Here is a 14105-nt window from a genome sequence, read left to right as displayed (position 1 = left end):
TGTCTGGGGCCTTTTTCTTGCCACCACATAGTAAGACTGATATCAGCTCTAACATTAGAGTCGTACTGTAGCTATTGGAGGTGCCACTTTCACTTTCTATGTTTTTTGCTATAATCATGATTATGCCAAAAGGATAAGATGCTAAGTCTGTATATGTAATGATACCATTTCTAACAATGTATATACAGGTCTACACTGAATGTGCCTTTCGGGTCATTTACAATGTTATCTTGCCTTTGCAGAATATGATTACCAAAGATGTTGATTTTATTTGAAACCATTGACTACATGTGTTCACTAATAAAGTGGTCACTGGTTAAAAAATACACTTTCTGGTTGGGTTATTTTATTGTGTGGTTTTGTCTTAAGGGTTCACAAGGTACAAGCTTTGCCCTCCACATGACCTTGCATTCTAGAATGCCCTTACACATTCCAACTAGCTACTTTTCTAGCAGGCAAGACTATGTTTATTTATTTATTTTATTTATTTAGTACTTTTTTATACCGACATTCATGATACAGATCATATCATATCGGTTTACAAGGAACAGGGGGTTATAACATTAACCTTAACATATAAGAAGAGGCAAATGTTATATGGGCTGGCCCATACAACTGAATGCTCAGTGTATGCTCCCAAGAAACAGCAAGAGTTAAACAAGAAGCTCCTTATTATGGAGCTTCACTATTGGCTCCTGTTGCCTTCTTCAGACAGCATACTATTAGCTAACTGTTGGGTACATGGACCTGTATGTGAGATGGACATTAGCTAGCTAGCTAGTGTTCAGCTCCATATGCTGTCTGGTACAAAAGGTGCAGAAATGCTTGGCTATAGGTGCAGTAGCTACATCCACTCTGGGAGGTCCCAGTGGGTTGCAGAGTATGCGCCGGTCAAGGTGGAGCACTAACAACCCATTAGCCTCTTCCACAGTGAAGATATATCACTTCTGACCATACAATGGCCCTTCTCTCTGGCTATGGCACCAAATGCTCTCATGACAGCACTCTTTTGTCAGAGGCCTACTTGTAAAGTAATTCATGGCCAAGGTGTTGTTCATCTGTAGGGAGCTGAAATGTGCAGCTGCAGGTGTCCAGCCCAGAGAGTACATTGTGTACATGTAGAGCTTGTGTGGTGTTAAGGGGAACTTACAGTCATCACCACCCAAGACTTTGTCTTGGGCCCCCTTACTTGTGTCATCACTTCAAAGTCTATCTGTACCCAACCCTTTTTAGGCTTCACACAAAACAAAATATGTCATCTACTTGCCTACTGCTGGAACAGGGTGTCAACTGCCGTGAGACAACTGATGAGGAGGAGGCGGCGGCGGTAGGGAGTGGCATCATGTAGAGAATGCCCTCAGGCCAAGAGCAGAGGGCCTAGAGGGCTGCCATCCCTGTTCTGGCCTGCTTCCCACTGTCCCTCACTCACTCCACACTGATTCCTGGCTCCCAGGGCCAATGGATGGCCCAAGTCTGTGTGCCACCTGCTGCCTCCAGTGACGCAGCCGCTGATTTAATGGTGGGCGATAGGTGGGTCAGTTACATGTCCCTGCGGCTTCCCACTTTCCCTCGCTCACTCCGTGGGGGGAGGGGTGGCTTAGCGCAACCACGCACTGATTCCTGGCTCCCAGGGCCAACGGATGGTCTGAGTTTGCCTCCAGCAACGCAGCCGGTTTAGTGGTCGGCAGATCAGTCACATGCCCCTGCGGCTTCCCACTCTACCTTGCTCATTCTGGTGGGGGAGGGGCAGCTTAGCGCAGTGATATTCATTCTAAAGCATATGGGGATAGACAAAGATCTAAACATGTATACCATAGAAGAAAGGCAAGATAGGGAAGATATGACAGAGACATGATAGAAATATCTCAAAGGTTATCATGAACAAGAGATGAGCTCTTTCAATAGAAAGGAGGCTGCAGAACAAAGGATTGGATGAGGGTAAAAGAAAGTAGACTAAGGAGTAATCTTAGAAAATATTTCTTTACAAACAGGGTTGTAGATGCATGAACAACCTCCTAGTGGAGGTGGTGAAGACAAAAACAGCATACGATAAATATAGGAGTTCTGAGGAAATGATGGGAATTGTAAAGCTAAATTAGCCAGATGGACAACGTAAATAAGCCATATGGTCTTTTTCTGCTGTCATGTGTCTATTTTTCTATGATCAAATTTGCAGATGACACAAAAATATTCAAAGTACTTAAAATATATGCATAATGGGGCAGATTTTTAATCCTACGCGTGCGGGGTACATTTGTGCGCGCATCTGGGGTCGGCGCGCGCAAGGGGGTGCACACTTGTGCACGCCGAGCCCTAGGGGAGCCCCGATGGCTTTCCCCGTTCCTTCCAAGGCCGCTCTGAAATCGGAGCGGCCTTGGAGGGAACTTTTCTTTCGCTCCCCCCATCTTCCCTTTCTAACCCACACCCCAGCCCTACCTAAATCCCCCCTACCTTATTTTATTTTTTACGCCTGCCTCTTGCAGGCGTATCTTGTGCGTGCTGGCCAGCTGCCGGCGCCGAACCTCCAGCACGGCCACTGTGCCGGAGGACTCGGGACCGCCCCCAGATCGGCACCACGCCCATGACCCCGCCCCTTCCCCAAAGCCCCGGGACATACGCGTGTCCCGGTGCTTGCTCACGCCGCCGAGCCTATGCAAAATAGGCTCGGTGCGCGCAGGGGCAGGTTTTCAGGGTTACATGCGTAACCCTTTGAAAATTTACCCCAATGTGAGGAACTGTAGAAAAACTGTGAGACTGAAGAACTGGGCATCTAAATGGCAGATGAAATTTAGATGAGTGCAAAGTCATGCACATAGGGGAAAATAATCCTAATTATGTGTACACAATGCTGGGTTCCGGTTTAGTCGCAACCATCCAGGAAAACAACCTTGGAGTCATTGTGGACAGTACATTGAAATCCTCAGCTCAATGTGCACTGGCAGTCAAAAAAGCAAACAGAATGCTAAGAATTACTCAGAAAGTAATGGAAAACAAAATGCAGATCATAAAGTATCTGTATAGATTTATTGTGCTGCCACACCTTGAGTTCTGTGTGCAATTCTGATCACCCTATCTCAAAAAAGATACCCTATCTCAAAAAGATACCCTACAGCAGACTGATAGAGAGAAATAGATACCCAGACATAGAGACCTCACACACAGATGCACAGTTACCCCATATCCAACAGAGATTTAGACACCCCATACCCAGACAGGCATAGAGACATACTACACCTAGTCAGAAAAACAGAGACATACTACTCACAGACAGAAGACAGAGACAAAGGCACACCACAGACACAGAGGCATAGATATAACAGGCCAACACAAGACAAAGAGAGAGGGGACGACGACAAATAGACCACATCACACACAGAGTCATAGACCTCATTATACAGACCAAAGCACACCAGACAAACCTAATGAGAGAGCACATTCCACACCACACCCACATAGGCCACACGCCATAATAAGAGCTGATAAAAAAATTTTTCCAAAAAAAACTTAGGTGCCAGCCAAACTTTTTTAGTAACTGACAAAAGCTTTATACCACCTTGCCCAACTTTCTTTTTATTTTGTTTTGCTTTTTCACTGTTTTCACTCATTTCTCTTATTTTTCTTAGATTGCTTATCTTTTTTCTTTGGGGATGCCTTTCAAGGGGCCTTGCTTAGAAAAATGGTGATGGAACCTACAAGGGGAAGAGTGTTACTCAACCTGATGCTCGCGAATGAGATAGTATCTATAATGTCCACGTAGGTGTCCACCTGCCAGTGATCATCAGACCGTATAGTTTGAGCTAGAGGCAAGACGGAGAGAAATTTATTTATTTATTTATTTATTTCGAGGCTTTTTTATACCGAAGTATAGCGGGATGCCTTCACTCCGGTTTACAGGATAAACAACTTATACATAGTGGTGACCAATTGGTAACTTATACAAATATGAATATAACATCTTATATAACTTGAATAACTTGGTAAACAGGTTGGTGACAACAGTCACTGGGGCACTCTAGCAGGGAGCTGAGATAGGGTGGGGGGGGCTAGGGGGAAACAGCTGAGGCGGGCTGGATAGAGGGCTGTGTAGCAAAAATTGAAGAACAAGAGACAAGGAGGAGAAATCACACGAAGATTAAAGTTTGTATTTCAGAAATAAAGACTTTGTTAAAATGGGGAAGGACCTTGAGGAGGAACTAAAAGCTGGGAAGACTTGGGAGAAATGGAACAACAGCAAGCTATATTAAAAGAAGAGAAGTGAACAAAAGTAAGAGAAAAGGAAACTGAGGGAACCCAGAATGGCAATTTCTTATGTTCTCTAAAGTGGTGGCTTTCTCTAAATGTTCTCTAAAGTGGTATTTCTGGCCTCTTTGCCCATTCCTCTTCCCCCACCACGTTTCCACCGGCGAGCAATAGCTATGATCTCTCTCCCTGGGTAGGGGGACCCAGCAGCATCAGGGTGGTAGATCTCCCTAGAGTTGTGGAACACTGCAATGGCTGTTCCTATGTCCAGTTCTGCTTCAAAGTAAGCAGCTCACCGCCTGGGCCCACCACAGCAGAAGCAGCTCCTCTCCCTGACCCACCAAAAGAGATGCATGGCTAAGCCATGGCATGCTTACAATGATGTCACTATGTCCTTCCTTTTCAGCTTGCAGGACCTCCATGGCACTGAGACTTCACTGAGCAGCCATATTTTTCTTCCCTAATCGGGCAGCCTCTATGCTCCCCTTCAAGTGCCCTCCCTGCCCATTGCTCACTCTTGGGTTACGGCTTTTTGCCAAAGGACACAGTCAAGGCAATTAGCACAGATGGTTTAAAAAGGGTTTGGACAAGTTCCTAAAAGCTGACTTGAGAAAACCAGGTACTTCTTGCTGGGAGCAAACAAGAAACTGGTCCTACTCTTTAGGGTTGGCCACTGTTGGAGACAGGCTGATGGGGTCTCTGACCCACCATAACACTTCTTATGGTTTGTTCTTAATACAAGAGTATGAACAGTGTAGGAATGTAGGGGAATTATTTATTTGAATTATATTCTGTTTCTTCAAGCACTTCAAAGTAGATTACATTCAGGAACTGTAGGTATTTCTCTGTCCCCAGAGGGTTCACAATCTAACAGGCCAATGTAATAATATTGGTGCTAATAAAACATGCACTGGTTTTTAGCACACAATTTTAATGGCAAGATTTTTTTTAAATTCCCAATGCCTTGACTGTGTGATATGCTAATGCATAGAGTTAAAACACACATAAAAACTGTAAAACTTGCATTTGGCACAGGTCGAATACACATTTTAACTAGGGGAGAGGGTGGAAGTATCTCTGACAGGTTATGCAGATTAAGTGGCAGCAGCCGCTGTCACCACTTACCCAGAAAAATACTGATTTATCCATCTGTTTGGTAACAGGAAACAGCACCAGATAGCCAGGTAACTCAGTACTTAGATGGCTATCTGCTGCAGGGCATCACTACTTAGATGGATAAGTATTTTATCCAGCCGGCAGCTACTGCACTTACCCAGAGAGTTTGTGACTATTTTTAAACCTTTTTACTCTTTTTTTCATAGCACTGGAAACTTAACTCCGGCTCTAACCAGGGGTTACGTTTCCAGAGCTAAAAAAGGTGTGCTGGCCAGATGCAATTTCTCTGCATTGGGGGACGGGGGGAATAATGCTTAATGTCCTCATGGGATTTCCATGCAAGGCGCTAAGCAGTACTCCCATTTGGAAACGTGCATTTTCTGCATGCAGAACTACTTTTGCATTGGCAGTAAGTTTTTCCCTGCAGAAAATGTATGTTAAAGGGAACTCAGAAAGGTGTGTTCCACTGAACCCACCTTTCTGCATTGGCCTGTAAGTTTGTACTTGAGGCAATGGAGGGTGAAGTGACTTCCCTAAGAAGCAGCAGCATGATTTGAACCCTGGTTCATAGCCTGCTGCTCTAACCACTAGGTTATTCCACTCCTCCATAGTATAGAAAGTAGGGTTGGTTGTGTGTGGAGCAAGAAGGGAGGAGAGGGGATAAGTTGTAAGTGAGGGTGTTCTCTGAGTAATAGTAACACAGTAAATGATGGCACATAAAGAGCAAATGGAGTATCTAGCTGCCCAAAAAGTCGCTTATGTAGTAACTGCACTCCATGCAGATTACCCCCATGCCTTCTGTTAAGGGTAGCAACTACTGCTCCATGCAAATTATTTCCATGCAGAAATGTTATACCTAAAATTAACATAGGTTACTCCATTTCTTCATTTCTATCCTCTAGCCTATAGGATCTTGGGTGTTCTTATACCATTGTTAGATTTCAATAAATTACTTTATAGAGCTGTATAATATGTGGACTTTCATGAAATGTACTTAAGTGAAAAGCTGTCAGATAACGGGCAGATTCAATGAACCCAATGCATGTCAGAAAATTGAGTTTTTGCTATATAAATTAACCATGTCACTTCCATATCGGAAGGCAAAGCACAGTAAAGTACTTCCCAGGGCAATAAATAGTGTATGGCTCATACACTGCCTTTGGTAACACAAAAAGAATAAATAAGCAAAGAACAGAAATAAATGGACAAGAACAGAAATAAAACACCAAGTTTTCAACTGGGAGTAGACACGAGCTATTAGCGGGGCTTCCAGTGGATGCGAGAGCATGAGTGAACGGGAATTCCTGTAGTCACGCCAACAATGACACATTATGACGTCCCAATGGGACACTGACGACACAGCAAACCTCTCTCAAAGAAATAAAATCTGCGCATACAGAAGCAACAATGTAACCCGAAATTTATAAAAATGTGTAATCCCATCCCCGTCTCTTACTGGACCTCCTGTATGAAAGCAGAGTTTCAATAATTTGTAAAGAAAAAGGGGGACAGGAGGAATTAGCCCACTGATTAAAAGCTGCGCGTGACAGGCAATCAGGGTACCCAATGGTCAGCCCCAACCACCGCGGGAGAAAAGGAAAGGGGTGGGGGAGGCAAAGCTGTAGGCCGCTGATCCGGGACCGCCAAGCACAGCCTCGGATCTGTGGCCCGGAGGAAGCTGCAAGTAAACCAAGGGACTGCCTGCCAGTACAGTCCGGGCCCAAAACGGAATAGCATACAAAAGTGGCATTTTGTTCCGAAAGGGCGCGTGCGGGTGCCGGTGCCGACCTCCCCACTACAGGTGCCGAGTTCCAGCCGGCGGACCGTACCACCCAAAAAAGAAAAACAGGGAAGGGAGACAGGAAAAAGAAAAACAACCCCCCACACACACAAAGGCAAGAGCGTAACTACGTGAGGCGGGGAAGGTAGGGTACAAAAACCGCGGCCCCATCAACATAAGGAATACAACGGCGTGTTCAGACCTCCCCCACCCTTTTACCCCCACAACCTCAGTGGGGCTCCCCTCCCCTGTCACACTGTACGCGCCCAGCCCCGGGGCTCTACGGCTACCGCCGAAAGAGAGAAAAATAGGACGAGCCTTCGCCATTTTGGGAGGGACTTAAAAAAAAACACCCTCCAACAACAGCAGCTCCTTCAAAGCGGAGCGAAAAGGGAGCCGGAAAAAAATAGAAATTTCGCATAGGATATAAAACAAGCCCCAACCGCCTCAGGTTTCTAACGTTCACTTACGCGGCGGTATCTTAGAGATTGCGGTTCGGCTCCCGGTCCGATAGCTGCTTTCTATTTTTGAATTTAAATGAAAATTCTCAAGTTGTTCTTACCTCAGAATGGTAGCTGCAGAGAGGGTTGCATTGCATACATTAGCATAATCTGCCTGGCAACGGTTAAAATCCGAGCTACGATTGGTCGGATCGCTCTTTCTTTTTCTTCCAAGGCTTTTCAAGCAACCTGCGTGTGAATTAGTAGGAGATCGGGGGTTGAAGACGATATTCATATTTTTATTAATATAATAGTTTGAAGCGGGATTATTTTTTTATATGGAGAATATGATAGTTGTTGAATGTGAAAAGGAGAAACGGGAGGTTTCTAAACTAACCAATGAGAGCGTGGGCAGGTTTCGTGGGCGCTTAGACGGGAGGCGTTCGTCCCCAGTGGAGAGGAGGGGAATAGCACCCGCGGCAAGGTTTAGCAGTTTTGCAAGTTACATAAGGCTTGCCTTACTGGGTCAGACCAAGGGACCATCAAGTCCAGAATCCTGTTGCCAACAACGACCAAGCCAGGTCATAAATACCTGACAGGATCCCAAGGGGTAGACAGATTCCAAGCTGCTTCTCCCAAGAATAAGCAGTGTATTTCTGCACCTGTACATTAATAGTAGTTAACTTTTCCTCCAGGAACTTGTCCAAAACTTTTTTTTAAAGGCAATTATAGAAACATAGAAATGACGGCAGAAGAAGACCAAACGGCCCATCCAGTCTGCCCAGCAAGTTTCACACTTTTCTTTTCATACTTCCATCCAATTTAATAAATAATTTAATAAATAATTCCATCCAATCCTGGTTTCATATTACTGAAGAAACTGCTAACAACATTAACCCAGAGAAAATCAAACGTCTAAGGAACAAAAAAGAACAGCAAAATCCCTGGTATAACACCACTCTTAAAAATATGAAAATGGCTCTCAGGAAAATCGAAAAAGAGTGGCAAAAAACAAACAGCCATTACTACAGCAGAAATACCGCACTCATCTAGCTGCCTACAAAAAAACCATCCAGAACACAAAACGTGATTACTACAGTAAAAAAATAAATAACTCTACCAACAAATCTAAATCACTGTTCAACATAGTAAACAACCTCATCGTCGAAAACAACAATCCCATTACCACTGATACAAAAAATTTGAGCCAAGACTTAGCCATCTTTAAGAACAAAATTTCAAAAATCTCTGATGCCTTCAACTCCCCTTCAATCATAGAAAAGCAATCTTTATCAAACATAAGTCCCTGACTTGAATTCAATACTATCTCCAACTTGGAAACAGAGAAAATGTTGAAAAAAATAAACCCTGCACACCATGACATGGACACCATCCCAACCCGAGCTTTAAAGGAAATCGCTCATCCCTTAGCCCCAACAATAGCAGCAATCATCAACAAATCTCTTACTGAGGGCGAGCTTCCTACTAAACTAAAAATTGCTACAATCACACCACTACTTAAGAAAAAAAACCTCAACCCAAAAGATTTAAACAACTACCGCCCAATATCAAACCTTCCCCTTTTTGCTAAATTGACAGAAAAGGCGGTTCTGAAACAACTAAATGAACACCTGGACGACCACAAAATTCTATTTCCCACACAACACGGTTTTAGAAAAAACCTCAGTACAGAAACCCTTCTACTCAATCTTTCTGACACCTTATTAAGAGGCTTCGATAACAAACTAGATCACCTTCTGATCCTCCTCGATTTGTCAGCAGCCTTTGACACTGTGGACCACAAAAGGCTTATTTTTAGCCTGGAATCCATCAGGCTCGCTGGAAAAACCCTCAACTGGTTTTCCTCTTTCCTTAAAAACAGATTTTTCAAAGTTTCCTACAACAACTTTTCATCTGAGGCCATCCCTCTGGATACTGGAGTTCCTCAAGGGTCGGCTTTATCACCTATTCTCTTTAATATCTACCTTCTTCCTCTATGCCATCTTTTAACAAGCCTTAACATCATTTTCTACATGTATGCTGATGACATACAACTACTCATTCCCATTACTTCGTCTTTAGAAGAAACAATGTCAAAAGCAGCCTCACACCTAAAAGCAATACAAAATCTGCTGAACAATCTAAAATTATGCTTAAATATTTATTTATTTATTTATTTATTTATTTAACATTTTTATATACCGGCATTCGTAGGACACATCATGTCGGTTCACAATTAACTGAGAAAGTTAAATATGAGCAAAACAGAATGTATACTAATTACAAGAAAAAACTTTGGTATAACTTCCACTCCTCCCTTCCAATTTGACAACATTCAAATTCAACTCAAAGACAACGTTAAAGACCTGGGTTTCTGGCTAGATAATGAGCTAAATTTTAAAAAGCACTTCACAACAAAAACAAGAGAAGGCTTCTACAAAATTCAAATACTCAAACACCTAAAACCGCTACTTCATCCCCAGGATTTCAGAACCGTTCTTCAAGCCCTCATCTTCTCCAGTTTGGACTACTGCAACTCCCTTCTGATAGGCCTCCCTAATTCAACCTTAAGACCACTGCAGTTACTCCAAAATGCAGCTGCCAGAGTCCTGTCTGGTAAAAGAAAAGCCGACCATATATCCCCAGTACTCCACAACTTACAATGGCTACCAGTTAAAAAAAGAATAGAGTACAAAGTACTCACAATCCTACACAAATCAATTCACAAAGGTGACTACTCTGCCTTGGACAATATTATACACCTACATAAATCTTCACGTACAACAAGATCTACATATAAAGTTCAGATGGATGTCCCTTCATTACCTCAAGCCAAATTATCCTCCACTAGAAATAGAGCCATCTCTATCGTAGGCCCATAATTATGGAACTCACTACCTCAACACCTCAATTCGCAAGAAAACTTTAAATCTTTTAAAAAAGATCTTAAAGACTGGCTACTTTCACAGTCTTACAATGGCTTCTCACCCAATGACAACAGAACATAAATCTTTTTCATATCCACCTTCACGTTCTTTTTATGTCAGCAATCCCCTCCTTCTGTCTTTCGTCCTATCTTGCAGAAACCTTTTCTTCTCATTAACGGTATCAACCGTCAACTTCAAGTGCTGCTTACACTCATATCTATTGTTCAATGTATTGTTCAATATATTTATTGTCTTTATTAAGTTAATGTTCTGATTCATTTCTCTGTTACACTGTTATGAATTTAAATGTAACTGGCTTGTTATAATGTAAACCAGAGTGAAGGCTATGTCAGCTGTACCTCGGTATATAAACAAATGCTAAATAAAAATAAAAATACTTATCTGGTTCTCTTGGCTCTTAGCAACCTTTTGGTTCTATTACCCTTCCACCCCACCATTAATGTAGAGAGCAGTGTTGGAGCTGCATTTAAATGAAATATCTAGCTTAATTAGGGGTAGTAACCACCGCAATAAGCAAGCTACACCCATGCTTATTTGTTTACCCAGACTATGTAATTCAATACTTGTTGGTTGTCTGTATATAGATCCACTTTTCTTCATTTGAAGCAAATAGTTTTTACCATATCCTCTGGCAAGGAATTTCCAGAGCTTAATTAAGCCTTGAGTAAAAAAATATTTTCTTAGATTTAAATGTATTACCCAGTAACTTCATTGTGTGTCCCCTGGTCTTTGTGCTTCTCAAAAGAGTAAACAACTGATACATGTTTACTCCATTCAACTAATTATTTTATAGACCTCTAACATATATCCATCTCATCTCCAAGCTGAAGAGTTCTAACCTCTAGCCTTACTTCATAGGGGAATTATTCTATCCCCTTTATCATTTTGGTTGCCCTTCTCTGTATCTTTTCTAATCCTGCTATATCTTTCTTGAGATGTGGTGACCAGAACTGAACACAATACTCAAGATGAGGTCGCACCTTGGAGCAGTACAGAGGCATTATGATATTCTCTGTTTTATTCTCCACTCATTTCCTAATAATCCCTAGCATTCTATTTATTTATTTAACGAGTTTTATATACCATCATTCGGAATCATCAAAAATAATGCCATCATAACGGTTTACAAAATATAAGGTTACAGGGATGAGGGGTAAACAGGGTTTCAAGATACAAACTGTTGTTAAGCAAAGGTTGTAACATGTATAATGTTACAGAAAATTTATAGAATCAGAGATGTGATGAATTTGCTTTCTTGGCTGCTGCTGCTTCACACCAGATTTCAATATATTTTCAACAATGACACCTAAATACTTTTCCTGAGAAGTGCCCTCTAATGTGGAACCTTGCATTTTGTAGCTATAATTTGGGTTGCTCTTCCTTAAGTGCATCACTTTGCACGTCTACATTAAATTTAATTTGCCATTGGCATACCCAGCCTCCCAGTTTTGCAGTGGCCTCTTGCAGTTTCTCACAATCTTCTTGTCATTTAACAACTTTGAATAATTTTTTCATATTTATTTTAAATTTACAACCATTGCTACAAACACAACCATCTCCAACATTTCCACACAAGAGATACATCTTCACTTTTCTGAAACATCCACCCAAATTCACTTTACTCACCCAATGTATCAAGCTTAACACTAAAACCATGTTGGCTTTGTCCCATTAAACTATGCTTATCTATATGTTCAGCAATTTTGTTCTTTATGATAGTTTCTACCATCTTGCCTTGCACATACATCAGACTCCTGGTCTGTAATTTCCTGGATCACCCCTTGATCCCTTTTTTAAAATTGGTGTTACATTGGCAACCCTCCAGTCTTCAGGTACCATAGATGATGTTATTGATAGTTTGCAAATTCCAATAGCAGGTCCGCAATTTCATTTCTCAGTTCTTTCAGCACTCTGGGATATATACCATCTGGTCCAGGTGATTTGCTACTCTTTAATTTGTCAGTTTGCCCTAGTACATCTTCCAGGTTCATTAACATTTGTTTCAGTTCTTCTGAATCATCATCTTTGTCATCCCTAAGTACTCCTTTTACCCCTTGATCATCTAATGTTCCAGCTTACTCCCTTGCAATCTTTTTACCTCAAATGTACCTGAAAAAGTATTATGAATTTTTGCTTCCACGGCAAGCTTCTTTTCAAATTCTCTTTTTGCCTTCCTTATCAATGCTTTGCATCTCACTTGCCAGTGTTTATGCTGTTTCCTGTTTTCTTCATTCAGATCCTTTTTCCATTTCTTGAAAAATGTTCTTTTAGATATATTTATTTATTTATTTAAGAGCTTTTAATATACCGACATTCATAGGACATATCATGCCGGTTTACAATCAACTTTGTAGTAGAGAAAGAGAAATTACAAATGACAGGGGAAGGGGAGCAGGATAGGAAAATGGAGAGAGGGGGGAGCAGGTGATAGCAAGCGCATAGGTAGTGTGAAGGACAAAGGTTGTAATACAATAGGAGAAAAATATATATAGGAGCTGTATATATGTATTAGTAAATATATATAGCCTCTCTCACCTCACTTTTCAACTATGCTGGTACTCAGCCTTCTTCCCACCTTTTCTAATGCATGGAATACATCAGTTCTGGGCTTCTGAGAACATCCATGCCTGAGCTAAACTCTTAACCTTTGCAGCTGCTCCTTTCAGTTTTTTCCTAACCATTTTCCCCATTTTATCATAGTTACCTTTTTGAAAGTTAAATACTGTGATAGCAGATTTCGTTTTTGCGCTCCCTCCATGGCCAGTCTCACCTGCGTTACCCCAGATCAACCCCGACCTCTCTCATGACTGCAGAGATCCGCCGCTAATGTCAAGATTCCTCTTCGCAACCCGGAGCCACTACCCATGCTGCCGACATCCAGCTCTGCTAGCACTTCCCTAGGCGCACACGCGTGCCTCTCTGCAATATTTAAAGGGCCCGCGACGGGAAAATTCCCGTGGCCCACGCCTACAACGTCAGCACTCTGGGACTATATAAGCCAGTCCCTTGCTTCAGCAACAGGTCAAATTCTGTGAGAGTAGCTGGTTGCCTGACTCCATGTTCCTGACTCTGTGCTCCTGCCTCCTGATCTTTGTCTCATCTTCCCCTGGATTGCTTCTCTGCCTTGACCTCAGACCTCCTCTGGACTTTGCGTGATTGCCACCTGCCTTGACCCTTGGTACGTTTGTTTATTTATTTATTTATTTATTTATTTATTTATTTATTTAAGGTTTTTATATACCGGCATTAGTATGCAAACATCATGCCGGTTTACATTGGAACTAAAAAGGAGGAAAGGAAATACAATGAACAGGGGTATTGGGAGGGGGCATAGCATAGGCTGCAGAGGAGATAAAGGCAAGGAAGCGGACAGTAAACTGTGATGAACTACGTACAGTATGGAGTATAACTATAAATACATTATAAATACATTATATACAGGGCTGTGGATCAATTGTGTTAGTCAAGAGGACAGAGGGGGCAGGGTGGAGCCTTGACGTTTCCTGGACTTGCTTGATTGCCACCTGCCTCAACCCTTGGCTCGTCTTCTGGACTCCATTGTTGGCTGCCTGTCCCAATCCT

At 42.2% G+C, this 14105-nt stretch overlaps 1 protein-coding gene across 6 annotated transcripts in view; it reads right to left on the bottom strand.

The window, feature by feature from the left end:
- Window positions 1-7797, bottom strand: part of PRDM10 (PR/SET domain 10) — a 174904-nt gene extending 167107 nt beyond the window's left edge. For 5 of the 6 annotated variants that reach the window (XR_003852164.1, XR_003852165.1, XM_029572987.1 and 2 more), the window contains exon 1: window positions 7606-7717. The gene's annotated coding sequence lies outside the window, so the exon portion shown is untranslated. Of the gene's footprint in view, window positions 1-7605 lie in introns of all 6 variants that reach the window. The other variant, XM_029572986.1, reaches the window with a different exon arrangement.
- Between the last annotated feature and the right edge of the window lie 6308 nt (window positions 7798-14105).

Source organism: Rhinatrema bivittatum, chromosome 12, assembly GCF_901001135.1.
Source record: "Rhinatrema bivittatum chromosome 12, aRhiBiv1.1, whole genome shotgun sequence".
Lineage (NCBI taxonomy): Eukaryota > Metazoa > Chordata > Amphibia > Gymnophiona > Rhinatrematidae > Rhinatrema > Rhinatrema bivittatum.
The sequence above is the reverse complement of the archived record's forward strand: the minus strand, read 5'-3'. Positions and strand labels throughout refer to the sequence as shown.